General features: G+C 33.6%; 1 non-coding gene across 1 annotated transcript; it reads right to left on the bottom strand.

Moving 5' to 3' along the window:
- Positions 1–13073: 13073 nt before the first annotated feature.
- Positions 13074–13237, bottom strand: LOC126016474 (U1 spliceosomal RNA). The gene has a single exon (XR_007498272.1). It is a non-coding gene; the product is annotated as a U1 spliceosomal RNA (small nuclear RNA).
- Between the last annotated feature and the right edge of the window lie 734 nt (positions 13238–13971).

Here is a 13971-nt window from a genome sequence, read left to right on the forward strand (position 1 = left end):
ATATAATGTGCTAATTTTAGAGAACCCATTCTTATTTTATTTAATAATAGTAGATAATTCTTCATTTGCCATGATTGATGGTCTCTCAGTTAACCACTTTTAGGCCCTAATTAATTTTCCTACTTATGAATTCTGGAAAGGAAAAACTAGTTAAATAAGTGACAAAGTTATTATAGTCAAGAATTAAAGAAAAAGGGGTAAAAAATGTAGACCTTCAGTATATGAATTCACACTAAATTTATCAGAAAATGAGTATGCATGTAAATAGGCTGTATTAGAAGCATAATGAGGGGCCGGAGAGATAGCATGGAGGTAAGGCGTTTACCTTTCATGCAGAAGGTCATTGGTTCGAATCCCGGTGTCCCATATGGTCCCCCGTGCTTGCCAGGAGCAATTTCTGAGCACGGAGCCAGGAAAAACCCCTGAGCACTGCTGGGTGTGACCCAAAAACCACCCAAAAAAAAAAAAAAAAAAAGAAGCATAATGAGGAGATCGTGGAAGATGTATCAGCCAAAAAACAAAATTTTAATCAGTGCGTGATTATTTTGTTTGTTTTTTTTGGGGGGCCACACCCAGAGGCGCTCAGGTGTTATTCCAGGCTCTGTGCTCAGGAATCGCTCTTGGCAAGCTTGGGAGATTCAGGGGATCAAAACTGGGTCTGTCCCAGTTTGGTCACGTGCAAGGCAAATGCCCTACCACTGTGCTATCACTCCAGCCTCATCATTAAACCTTCATAAAACTTTTATTTTGATAACATAGCTAATTGGGATGTTTAAATAAGGCACCAATAAAATTTCTATTTGTTGTACCACTCACTCTTAAGCAGAAAATGTGAGATCACAGTATTTTTATGCACATTCTATTCTAATTTTTTTTCCATAAAGAACTAATAAAAGTGTTAGAGTATGTGGAAATTAATGCATAGAAAATTCTGAAGGTGGAAAAATTCTAAATTAACCTTGCTTTAAGAAGAATCCAAAGTTCTTCTTCATTAAGACTTCCAGCTGTGTTCAAGTAGAGTGTTGCAGACATGTGTCTCTTGTTTGAATAAAGATTCAGTTTGGCCCAAAAACCAAAAAAAAAAGGAGATTCACAGTGTAAACCTCTTTTCAAAGAGTTTCTAAATCTATTTATTTATTATTCTGCTTCTCAAAAAAAAAAGTTCCACTGTAGTATCTAAGTTATTAAAAAAAAAAGTCTCATTGATAGGATTCAGTGATAGCTTGTTCCTTCTAAATCAATGTGGAACAATTCAATTCTTTTTAATTTTTTTTGTGTGGTTTTTGGGTCACACTTGGCAGTGCTCAGGGGTTACTCCTCGCTCCATGCTCAGAAATTGCTCCTGGCAGGCATGGGGGACCATATGGGACGCCAGGATTCGAACTGATGACCTTCTGCATGAAAAACAAATGCCTTACCTTCATGCTGTCTCTCTGGCCTCAATTATTTTTAAAATTTAAATTTTCTCACTGGTATCTTTTTGTTTTTTGTTTTTTGTTTTGTTTTTGTTTTTGTTTTTGGGCCACACCCGGTAACGCTCAGGGGTTACTCCTGGCTATGCGCTCAGAAGTCGCTCCTGGCTTGGGGGACCATATGGGACACCGGGGGATCGAACCACGGTCCATCCAAGGCTAGCGCAGGCAAGGCAGGCACCTTACCTTTAGCGCCACCGCCCGGCCCCTTCTCACTGGTATCTTAAGATACAAACATAGTGTATCAAATAGCATGTTTGCTATAGGAATGCCACCAGAAAAATAAAGTGTTTTAGAATACAAGATGAAACAGATTTCTACTTTCAAAAGTCTGTGATATTGGCAAAGATCTGTTATTTTGGCTTAAGAGAATCCAGGCTCTATTAAATATTTTTTGTCAATTTTTTGTGTTAAGAATATTCATAAAATCTCTTAGATTCTGGAAAAAAGAAGTGGTGGTTATGTACAATTCCCGGTTTTTCTACAAAGAAAGAGCAAGAGACCATCTCACTTCATTAATGGATTTAAATTATATTTACATAACTTATGTGACAAGCGTTCTCCTAAATACAAAATATCCAGCAAAAGTAATCAATTTTAATTCCAAACTTATTCTCCTACTTAAAAATATAGCAGAGAAAAAAGTAGTTAAATAAGTGATAAAGTTATTATAGCGAAGAACAAAGAATAACAAGTGAAAAAAAAGGACTTTAAAAAAAAGTATTCAGGGCAGGAGTGATGACACTAGAGGTAAAGCATCTGCATTGCAAGTGTTAGCCTAGGATGGACCGTGCTTTCCATATGGTCCCCCAAGCCAGGAACAATTTCTGAGTGCATAGTCAGGGGTAACCTCTCAGAGTCAAATGGGTATGCCCCCCAAAAGAATAATTCCCTGTAGATTTATCATACTTATATATCACATTTATTAGTATTTATCATACTTATCAATTGATTTATCATGTTATATATTATATCCATCATACCTGTTTATTATTTTAAAAACAGTTGTGATATTTTAAATTTAGAGTACATTTTCTTCTGGTAGGCAACAGTGGAGTTTCATCCAGGAAATAAATTTAATAATAAATTATGCCCATAAAAGAACATAAAAACCTGTTTTACAGAAACTTTCTAGATAGGATAGGCAAGTTCTCTATCAAAAAACATTGATTCATATATTAGATTATGAATTAAGACCATGCATATGAGTAATGCAACCAAAATTAAAGAAAATTTAGGTTGATGAGATGAAACTAAGATTTATGAAGAAGCAATATTCAAGCTGCTTTTATTAACTGCACAAGGTTATCTTTATTAGTATAAAAGTTTTATATAATGGGGCCAGAGGCATTGCACAGCTGTAGGGCGTCCATATGTTTCCCCAATCCAGGAGCTATTTCTGCGCACATAGCCAGGAGTAACCCCTGGCGTCACCAAAAACCAAATCAAAACAAACCAAAAAGAAAAGGTCTTATATAATAAACTGCACAAATATACAATGTACAACTTTCTGAGATTGGATTTATGTCTATATAAGGGTTGAAAAGAGTGACAAAAATGTGACTTCTTTTTGAAAAATCATTTAAGAGAAATAACATCTAGTTATATGAGTTCCTTAACATTCAATGGCAGTGGCAAAGTTCAAGGAGAACTAGAAATAAATGGTCAAGAATAATAAAAGTAAAATCATAGATTTTGCTGATTAGAAGAGCTCTAACGAAAGGTCACCTACATGAGCTTCTATTTTAATCAGGGTCCACTGAGAAAACATTGGAAATTTTAAAATGGTTGTTGATATGACCCTCTTTTTAAAAGCAATTTTATACATCATGCAAAGAAAGGACCAGAGAAATTCTTGAGGGGAAGGGTGACAAACTAGATTTACAGTGCAGTCATGAAGTTATTTGATTTAATTGTATAGGATTAATGAAAGTGGATGAGGGAAATGGAAAGTTACAGCTAAATATACACTCTCAAACAATAATGGTTCCTGTGAATGGTTGATGGAGAGTGAATAAGCAGAAGTAAAGAATTCTTGAAATTATTAACATAAATAACTTAATAGTTAGATTGCTTGGAATTAAAAAACACTTGTTATTCTTCTCTTGTACTTAAAAGCACTATGATAGGGAAGATGATTAGAATGATAAAGACAGGGCTGATATCAATTCAGTGGCTATGAATACGTAATTGCCCACATACAGAGAAAATAGTTTATTTTCTTCTTTAAGTTATAAATGTTAAAAATCCAAACTAAGCAAGCACTCATTTTCTCTTCTGAGAAATTCTTGTCCTTCTTACCTTTTATTTTATTAAATAATTATTAACATTAAAAATTGGACAAGATTATAATGGTTAATATTTTAGAACACTTTAGGAAATTAATGAGTACAACTGTATATAGTTTTCTAGCATCATTTTATACTTTCATTGCAATTTTAAACTTAGATATAAATCCTCTAAAATTTTAAATGTCAATATCACTGATATTAAAAATAAGTTCTATCTATGAAGTAAAATTAAAAATAAAGCTTATATATAAAAATAAAATATGATTATAGGAAATTTCCAATGTTTATACTAATTTATCTAAAATTATAGCTGTTTGTATTATTCACCTAATAAGGCTAGGTAGAAATTATCTATATATAAAACATTGCTTTTTGGGGCCACACCCTGTGATACTCTGGGGTTTCTCCTTGCTATGCACTCAGAAATCGCTGCTGGCTCAGGAGACCATATGGGACATCCAGGGATTAAACCAAGGTCCATCCTAAATCGGCTACATGCCAGGAAAACGTCCTACTGCTGTGCTGGTAGAATAATATTTCATAGAATATGTATCGTCCATAAGTAGAATGTTGAATCACTTTGATTGACATTTTTTAAATAAAAGCTCATCTAATAATTTATAATAAAATAAAATCTTGTCAATAATAGCCATCTTTTGAAGTATTATATTTTGCTTATATTTACTATAAGATTGAGTTCAAGATTCTAAAAAAATAAGTTAGGTGCAATTTTTTTATGATTTCGAAACATTTTCTATAATGCTACTTTATCAGAATTTTGGGTCCTCTGGGTATCATTATTTGTTAATGTATTAAACATTAAACAACAGAACAACAATTAAACAACAACTAGCAACATGGAACATATTGGATCTTCTCACATGATTGGATATGTAGGTATTGTGTAGCATTTAACTTTTATTGTTGCTACTGGCATTATTTGTTTTATTTCTGTTGTACTTAACGATTCTAAAATGTAACTGCAGGGAACAGAGATCTACTTTTAATGGGTAGAGAGCTTGCTTTGCACAGAATTGACCTTAGTTTAATCTCCAGCATCCCACTTGGTCCCCCGAGAGTCAGCCCAAACTGATCCCTGAGTTCAGAGATAGGAGTAACATGTAAGCAATTATTGGTGTGACTCACAAACAAAACAGGGGATGGAGCAATAGCAAAGGTATAGGGCTATGGACTTGCATGCTGCTAACCCAGGTTCGATTCTCTGCATTCCATATGGTCCCCTGAGCCTGCCAGGAGTGATTTCTGAGCCTAGAGCCAGGAGTAACAACTGAGCACCTGTGAGTGTGCCCTTCCCTAAAATAAAACAACTTTGCAAATGTATTTTTGTAAGATAGACATACTGTTGTCATTAGTTCTATTATACACTAATCTATCTCGATGATTATAGGTTCTTGATAAACTTTCCTATAGGACTTAATGTAGCAAATATTCAAATGGAATATTATTCCTTTGTTCCTTGGAAATATAATTTCCCCAAACCTTCTCTTCAAATTCAAGTTTTATAACTCAAGAATGCTTTTCTATATCTAGGAATGATTATAGTACTTAGATATTCATTATCATAAAATCTGCTTTTATATAAGTACAGAAAAAATGTCTGATTGAGGCACTAAATGAATAACATAAAATAAATTAATTTCCTTGCAATTATATATCAGAACGATAGCTATATTTCATAACTACTATAAGTAACAATTTCAGGTACCATTACTTTACTATAACTAAACAAATTATGTTTCCCAAACTTGAATTTTTGAGATTTTTAATAATGACAGAAAATTGGGATTTTTGCCCTTGACATTTTGAGTAATCTAATAAATTGAGAGGAAATAATTGATAAATTGTAATAATAATATAATAATATTTTGAATGTAAAGATGATAATATCTAATACTAATGTGAAATTTAATTCTATCAGGCACTTTTCTAACTGCTAGATATTAATCAACTCAATTCATCCTTAGAAAATCTAAAGCATTGATACTATTTTTAATCTGTTCCACTGATGATAGTATCCAAGGCTAGTGGCTTACAGATATTCTCCAATTTTCCAAGAAAGTCACAGAATTAGAAACTAAATTCATCTGCTTCAGAGTACATGTTTTGATTAAATTTACCTTTAGATCATGTTGATTGTTCAATTCTCATTTAAATTTACATTTCTTACAATAATTAGACAAAACACGTCAGGAACAAAACACTTGATTTCAGCAAACAAATTTAGGTGGAAAGAAAAAACTGGCACCAGCATGTAAATAATTTTTTTTAATTTTTTATTTTTAATTATGAGAACAAAGATGCAGAGAAAGAGGACAAGGTAAAGTTACAGTAGAAGGACAATCACCCATAACATAATTCTCAGAAGTCCCCTTGCTAATATCTTAACTTTGAAATTTCAGCCAAAGAACATTAAGATAAATAAGACAGAATCCATGTACAATTACTTTGTCCCTCAAGTCCCCAGATTGTAACACATTGTAATATTTCTTAACAGCACACAAGGCAATCTAAAGCCATAAAACTTATGTAACTCCTTAAACATTCCAGGCATAGTATTTTTCTACATTTTCATGTACATGCATATTAGCTTAAGTTAACCTCAAATTTTAAGTGGTGCTTTTTAAGGATTAGAGTCAAAGGAGCACAGTAAAAATGGTGTTAGAGTGGCAATTGTTGTTTGCATAGGCCCACCAAAATATGAGGGACATGGAAAGGAATAACCTTTGCCTAAATACAAAGAGACCCGACCCCTGAAGTTTCCTGGCACAAGACCAACTCTAGGCTCCATGTAGGATATGCAGATTACAGGATCTTTAATACAGAAACATGATACCAACAACAGAGACTGTGTGAAAAATAAAAGTGTGTTGGCACTACAGACAATGTCTTGGATTGGATGATCTAGCATGTAAATAATTTTAGAAAATACAGGTACCACCAAGCTGAAGGAAAACACAAGGGACACCAGACAGTACTCTAATTAGAAAGTCATAGCAATTTCAGGGTAAATGAATAGTATCAGTATCCATGACCTCTTCTGAAGACTGTTCTGTTCCTTTGACTACTTCTTAAAGGAGGTCAAATGCAAACAGATCACACACAATCTCATGAGTGCAATGGAAACATTATAGTTGATACGAAAGATATGGGTTGATACTAGAGAGAGGAAAAGTGTAATGACATATATTGAACTATATTCTTTCTCATATTTTGGTCAGAGAAGCTGAACTGCAGGATAGAAGTGTATGCAGGCATTTCTAACAAGGAAATTAGAGGTGTAGGTCGGGACTTCTCTAGAGAATTGGCTAGGAATAACAGATGCTTAACATAATATATACATGAAACCTAGTTGCTTTTATATGAGTAAAACAGCTATTGCAAATATCTTGCGGACTAGGTAACGTTTTAATAAATAGTTTGTCGAGGCCCAGAGAGATAGCACAGGGTGTTTGACTTGCAAATAGCCGATCCAGGACCAAAGGTGATTGGTTCAAATCCCTGTGTCCCATATGGTCCCCTGTGCCTGCCAGGAACTATTTCTGAGCAGACAGCCAGGAGTAACCCCTGAGCAACGCCGGGTGTGGCCCCAAAAACCTAAATAAATAAATAAATAAATAAATAAATAAATAAATAAAATAGTTTGTCATAAGAAGGATCTTTGTTCAGGCTTTCATGAAAAAATGTCATGAGAAAAATCACATATTCTAGTCTCATCTTTCCTTGAGTTTGTCGTCATTATGGTCTATTGTACTTTTGCTTTATATTTATTATATACCAAAGAGATCTTAGTCACAAGAAAGTTGATGTCAATAGCATACCATTTAAAATAAATTTTCTTCTTTCACTTTGCTCAAATTCTAGTGGTTTCTTCCATTTAATTTCATTTAAGTTCATTTAATATTGGTTAAGGAGATTAAAATAAAAAATAATTCTAGGGACCAGAACGGTGGAGCAGGGATAGGGCGTTTGCCATGCACGTGGCTGACCTAGGATGCAACTTGGTTCAATCCCCCAGCATCCCATATGGTCCCTCAAGCCAGGAGCGATTTCTGAGCACATAGCAAGGAGTAACCCCTGAGTTTCATCGGTTGTGGCCCCAAAAACAAAAACAAACAACCAAAAAAATTAAATAATTCTAATTTTCAAAAATAATTTGTAGTAAAAAAAACCCCACATATTTCCCAAAGTACATGTAACAATATATGATGAGTATTATTCTCATCTCTTGGGAAATATATTGTGAAGTTTCAGTATAACTATTTTAAATACCCACACTATTTTAGCAATAAAAATTATCTTATTCTATTGAAAATGTTGCTATATTTAAAATGTATATGTAATGTATAGATTGCTTTGTTTTGGAACCACACCTGGCTGTGTTCAGAATTTACTCCTGGCTTTGTGCTCAAAGAACACTAGTAAGTAGAACACTGGAGCTCAAAAGATCATATGTAATTTCAGAGGTCAAACCCAGGAGGACAATGTTTGAGGCAAGATCCTCATTTGTTATACTATCACTTAGGCCCAAATATTATTTTCATGTAGTCTATTAAATAACAAACATAAATGGGTTTAATTATAAGCATATAATATTTACATAATAATATTACAGACTCATAATAAAGATATATAACTACATTAAATTTGAATATATAGTTAATTTCCATGTTAACTACTTCTATAATTAACATAAAATCTGATAACAAAATTCATAACTTATAAATATTTTAACAGTGGTCTTTATACTCTACTTAAATCTATTAAAATAGAGATGCCATTCTGAGCTCAAATAAAGTCCCTTTGATTTATCCTAATGTAAATAAAATACATAGTATTAACTTCTTTGTGTTCAATTATTTTCTCCAAATAATTTTTGAAAGATATTTTCAAGTTGATTTGGTGAGTCTTTATGTTTTTATTATTGTTTGTAATAAACTATCATTAAATACTCTAATAATTACAAAACAGACATTTTTGCTGTTTCATTTTTGGAATATTAAAAATATAGAGCTGCTTTAGATGTGATTTTTGGTGCCATTGTATGCATGCTTGATAGCATCAAGCAGTGGATTTTTCAATAAAAAATGAGTGCTTATGCAAAAAATAGCACAAATTAAATTTTTAATTTTTTAAATTTTTTTGTAAATTTTGTTGCTTGTTTTTTGTTTGTTTGTTGGTTTGTTGGTTGGTTATTTTTCCTTTTCTTTGCCTTTTTTTGTTTTCTGTGTTTTGATTCATCTTTATTTCAGGACCATGGTTAGTGTTTGGTTGTTATCTTTATTGCTGCGGTCTTTTTCAGGCCTTTCGTTTGTTTTATTTGGTTTTTTTTGGGGGGGGGTTGATTTTTCTTGTATTATTTTTATGTTTTTCTTCCTTTCTTTTCTTAAACTAATATTTATAGTCTCTAGAAGGACTCCTCCCATTTTTTGCTTGTTTGAATTTTTGCCCCCCCCTTTTTCTTTTTTTTTTTTCTTCCTTACCTTCAAACAGAACAACATAACTTGAACCATCTTGTTCTGCCTCACAAATTGAGGGGGAAATAATGGAGGGCACCTAGACCAAACAGTCATATGAACATTGAGTAAAAATAAAAAAAATGATCAGACTTGAACATCAAAGAAAAGCCAACTACAACAGAATTGATACCCAATCTACAACAGGCTAGACACAGTAGGGACCACTTATACTAGCAGCCCGGGGGGCTATGGAGAGGGGATATGGGATGCATGCTAGGAACAGGGGTGGAAGAAGGACAACATTGGTGGTGGAAATGATTCTGAATCAATGTCACTATGTACCTGAAATACTATTGTGAATGATTTGTAATCCACTTTCATCAAAATAAAAATTATTAATATATTAAAAAAGATTCAAAGAAAAAAATGATTCTTTATTCTTTCCTTTATTATATAGTGTCAAATAATGTTTAAAATGATTATAAGAATTTAACTACAGGGGCCAAAGCGACAGCACAGAGGTAATTCTGTAAGGATGAACCCTGGTTCAAATATCAGCATCCCATATAGTCCTTCCCTCCCTCCCTCCCTCCCTCCCTCCCTCCCTCCCTCCCTCCCTCCCTCCCTCCCTCCCTCCCTCCCTCCCTCCCTTCCTTCCTTCCTTCCTTCCCTTTCCTTCCTTTCTTTCTTCCTTCTTTTATTCTTTCTATCCCTCCTTCGTTCCTTCCTTCCTCCCTTCCTTCCTTTTTTTCTTCCTTCCTTTTTACTTTTCTTTCTTCCTTCCTATTTCCTTTTTTCTTCCTTCCTTTTTCCTTCTTTTCCTCTTTTCTTCCTTCCTTTCACCCTCTCTCCCTCCTCATTGGGCCACATCCTATGATGCTGTGCTTATCCTGGTTCTGCACTAAGAGCTAACACATGGTTGGGTGCAGGGTAACATATGTGATACAACAATTACACCATGTCAGCAATATGCTAGGTCAGTTGTCTATGCTATTCCCTAATCCAGATTTTTAATCTGTATCTAGGCTCCAAAAAGTTCATTTCCCTTAAAGATACCTGACTATGCAATTTTCTCCCAAGATTTAGAGAAAGCTGCCTAATTTTAGAAATTGGAGTAAAACTTTAGGTTCTTTACGCTAAATTCTAAATTGGCTCATGTCTTGCAAATTTGGCCTAAGTTTCTAACAAAAGATTTCTGTCCACTGCCAATATTCTTCTGCAAATACAAAGATCTGTTTCTCAGACTTTTGTTCATGCTTAGAAAACTTAAGTTCTTCTGAATGAGAGTGGCTACAGATGTTTACTAACCTTTCTGAGGTTCTTTTAATTCTGGAGCTTAAATGCCTGCAATGTTTTTGCTGCAGCAGATCTATGAGACCTTCCAAAAGATTTTCTCTGTCTATTCTAGTTTCCCATGGTGCGAATACAGACATAATGCAAAATATTCCATACATAGGAAGCATAAACTCTTAATAACAATCCACATAAAAGAAATATTCCACATTATATGCACATATATTACTTGATATAAATTAGAATATGTTTGAGAACTTAAAATGAAATGGATACATGTATAAGTACAGAGACTATGATTAGAGTTCTAAGTATAAACTTGGAAGTATATTGTATACATTTAAAAATATTTAACAGTTGTCACCCTCTTGTATTTCCACTGACATTTTTAATAGCAGAATAAATATTATTTCTATTAATCTTTCATAATCTAATTACGAATATCTGAAAGCCTATCAGAATAGAAGAAAAATATTGATTTAGTTTACTTTGTCTGGGCAAAAAAGATAAAAATAAAAAATCATTGCGAAGATAAGTTCTAAACAAATAGTGAAATTAGTATGTGTGAATTAAAGTAGAGAAAAAATGATAATTTGTTTTGTTTTGTTTTGTGGCCACACCAGGCAGTGCTCAGGTTTTACTCCTGGCTCTGCACAGACATTACTCCTGGCAGGTTTGTGGACCATGTGGGATCCCAGGATCAAACTTGAGCTGGCTCCACTGGGCTACATGCAAGCAAATGACCTACCACTATGCTATCCCTCTGGCTCCCAAAATGATGAAAAGTTTTAAAAAATCATGGATAGGGCCCGGAGAGATAGCACAGCGGTGTTTGCCTTGCAAGCAGCCAATCCAGGACCAAAGGTGGTTGGTTCGAATCCCGGTGTCCCATATGGTCCCCCGTGCCTGCCGGGAGCTATTTCTGAGCAGACAGCCAGGAGTAACCCCTGAGCACTGCTGGGTGTGGCCCAAAAAAAACAAACAAAAAAAAATCATGGATAAAAAAGATTTGTCATTTAAGATAAATATATGATTATCTTTACTAATAATTGTTATATTATGAATTACATTTTATTAACTTAATTATATGATTAGTGTGTGTGTGTGTGTGTGTGTGTGTGTGTGTGTGTGTGTGTGTGTGTGTTTGGGCCATGTTTGGTGGTATTCAGGAATTACTCCTGGCTTTGTGCTCAGAGGTTACTCCGGCAAGCTTGGGGGACACTATGGGATGAAAATGATCAAACCTTGGTCAAGCACACGCAAGGCAAACTCCCTACTCACAGTGCTATTTTCCACCTATATATGACTGATTTTTATTTAGTTATGTAACTGGCTTTTTAAAAATAGTTTATGACTTCTATAACTTACCATTTTAAATTTACTTATAGTTTACTTCATCTTATATTTATATTATCAAATTTTAGTTACTGTGTTCATTAGTTTCTTGTGTTAAATTGATAATTAAAATGATATTATTAAAGACAAGGTCATTTTATGGTACAGGGCAAGTATATGTTATATTTTATTGTATAATTCGCAATTACCATGATATGTTAACTTCCCACAAAGATATTTGAGTCTGTTGATTTTCACAAGTAAATTTTCTCTATATTTTACAGCAAACTGTAGGCTATCTAGCTTTGAAATAATTTTTTTGTTTTTTATTAAGTAGATGAACAGATATAACATGTTGGAAAAAATAAAGAATATTGCTTTTGCTTTACAATCCATTCAATAATCTTATTAAAAACAAATTGAAAACAGTTTAATAGTAAACTTAAAATCTAGGGGAATGACAAATTCTAGAGAGGACAACAAGACGTAAGAACTTGTCTTCAGCAGAAAGCATACTTTACGAGACTGGGGGAGAGAGGTGGCATGTCGAAGCTAGGACAGTGTGGAGGGAAGTAGACTCTTTAGCTGAAATTATGATACATAAGTCTTGATACATAAAACCCTTCATCAACTGTTTCAAATATGTTACTTCCTGAAATAAAATTTAAATAACACATTTAAAAGTAATAAAATCATTTAAAAGAAGATCTACTCAATAGTTATTGTTTGAAATAATTCAAATGCATTTAAATATTCTTAATATATACTGACTGCTGCAATAGGAAATAAAAGTTGGAACATATATGCTATATTCTTTAAAGTTTCACATCAAAAATAAATATTTGGAATGTTTCTTAATATATTATTTTGGTAAGCTGTGTAAAATTGTTTTTTACTTATTCCTGTTAATGATGATTTTCATTTGAGAATAGAAATAGTTAATAGTCAATATTTATAACCAAAGCCACCTATATTAGCACATAAACAGTTATATAATTTTTTTAATTTTTTTTTTGGTTTGGGGGCCACACCAGACAGCAATCAAGGGTTATTCCCAGCTCTGCATTCAGAAATCGGTCCAAGCAAGCTGGGGGGACCATAATGAATACTGGAGATCAAACTGCGATCAGTCCTGTGTTGGCAGAGTGCAAGGAAAATGCCCTACCATTGTGCTATCACTCCTAACTTTTTCTGCCTTTTTTTTTTCAGGGAGAACACGAATGTAGCCCCCCACTACCACAAATTATGCAGTCAAGTTTCCCACATTTGGGGAAATCGCAGGGGTTAGCACATCCAGAGTGCAATGGATAAGCCTCATCCTGGGAAAACCACCTTCGTGATCATGGTATCTCCCCTGACAAGTAAGAATTATTCTGCTTGTTTTTATAAGATAAATAATCATGAAATATATTGCCTTTTTATTTCCTTATCTTTGGGTGAGAAATTGCAAGTCCCACAGTGAATGCCTGAAAGTAGATAACTCTGTAATTGATGATTTTTACTTAGTAGTGCCATGGATTATACAGGTTTAGTCACATGTTAAGCAAGTACCTATAATTCTATTATCTCTTCAGCCATCAACTTTATTTTTTCTAAACATACATTCCAATAATGAATTTGAATGTATATATTCAACACAGTATGAAATTAATAATTTATGGGGCCAGAGAGATAGCATGGAGGTAAGGCGTTTGCCTTTCATGCAGAAGGACAGTTGTTTGAAGCCTGGCATCCCTTATGGTTTCCTGAACCTGCCAGGAGCAATTTCTGAGTGTGGAGCTGGAGTGACTCCTGAGCGCTGCCGATAAATTATATAATTATAATATCTCTTAAATGTAACCTAATTGTATGTAACTTTTTTATACTTTAACTGCTCAAAAGTAATTGAAATCCATCAAAGAATAACATAAAAAGGGGGAAGTACTAAGTACTTCAATATTTCCAATGTGAATACTCCTACATATAAGATTTTGTTGAATAAGAATAATTTTTTCTAGATACTTTAAAACTTCACTTTATAACACACATTCTATTTCAAAATCCGTACAACAAAATACTGGATATTTTTAATAGATATATTACAAAAGAAACAGCATGAGTTCT

This window comes from Suncus etruscus, chromosome 8, assembly GCF_024139225.1.
Source record: "Suncus etruscus isolate mSunEtr1 chromosome 8, mSunEtr1.pri.cur, whole genome shotgun sequence".
In the NCBI taxonomy this organism is placed as follows: domain Eukaryota; kingdom Metazoa; phylum Chordata; class Mammalia; order Eulipotyphla; family Soricidae; genus Suncus; species Suncus etruscus.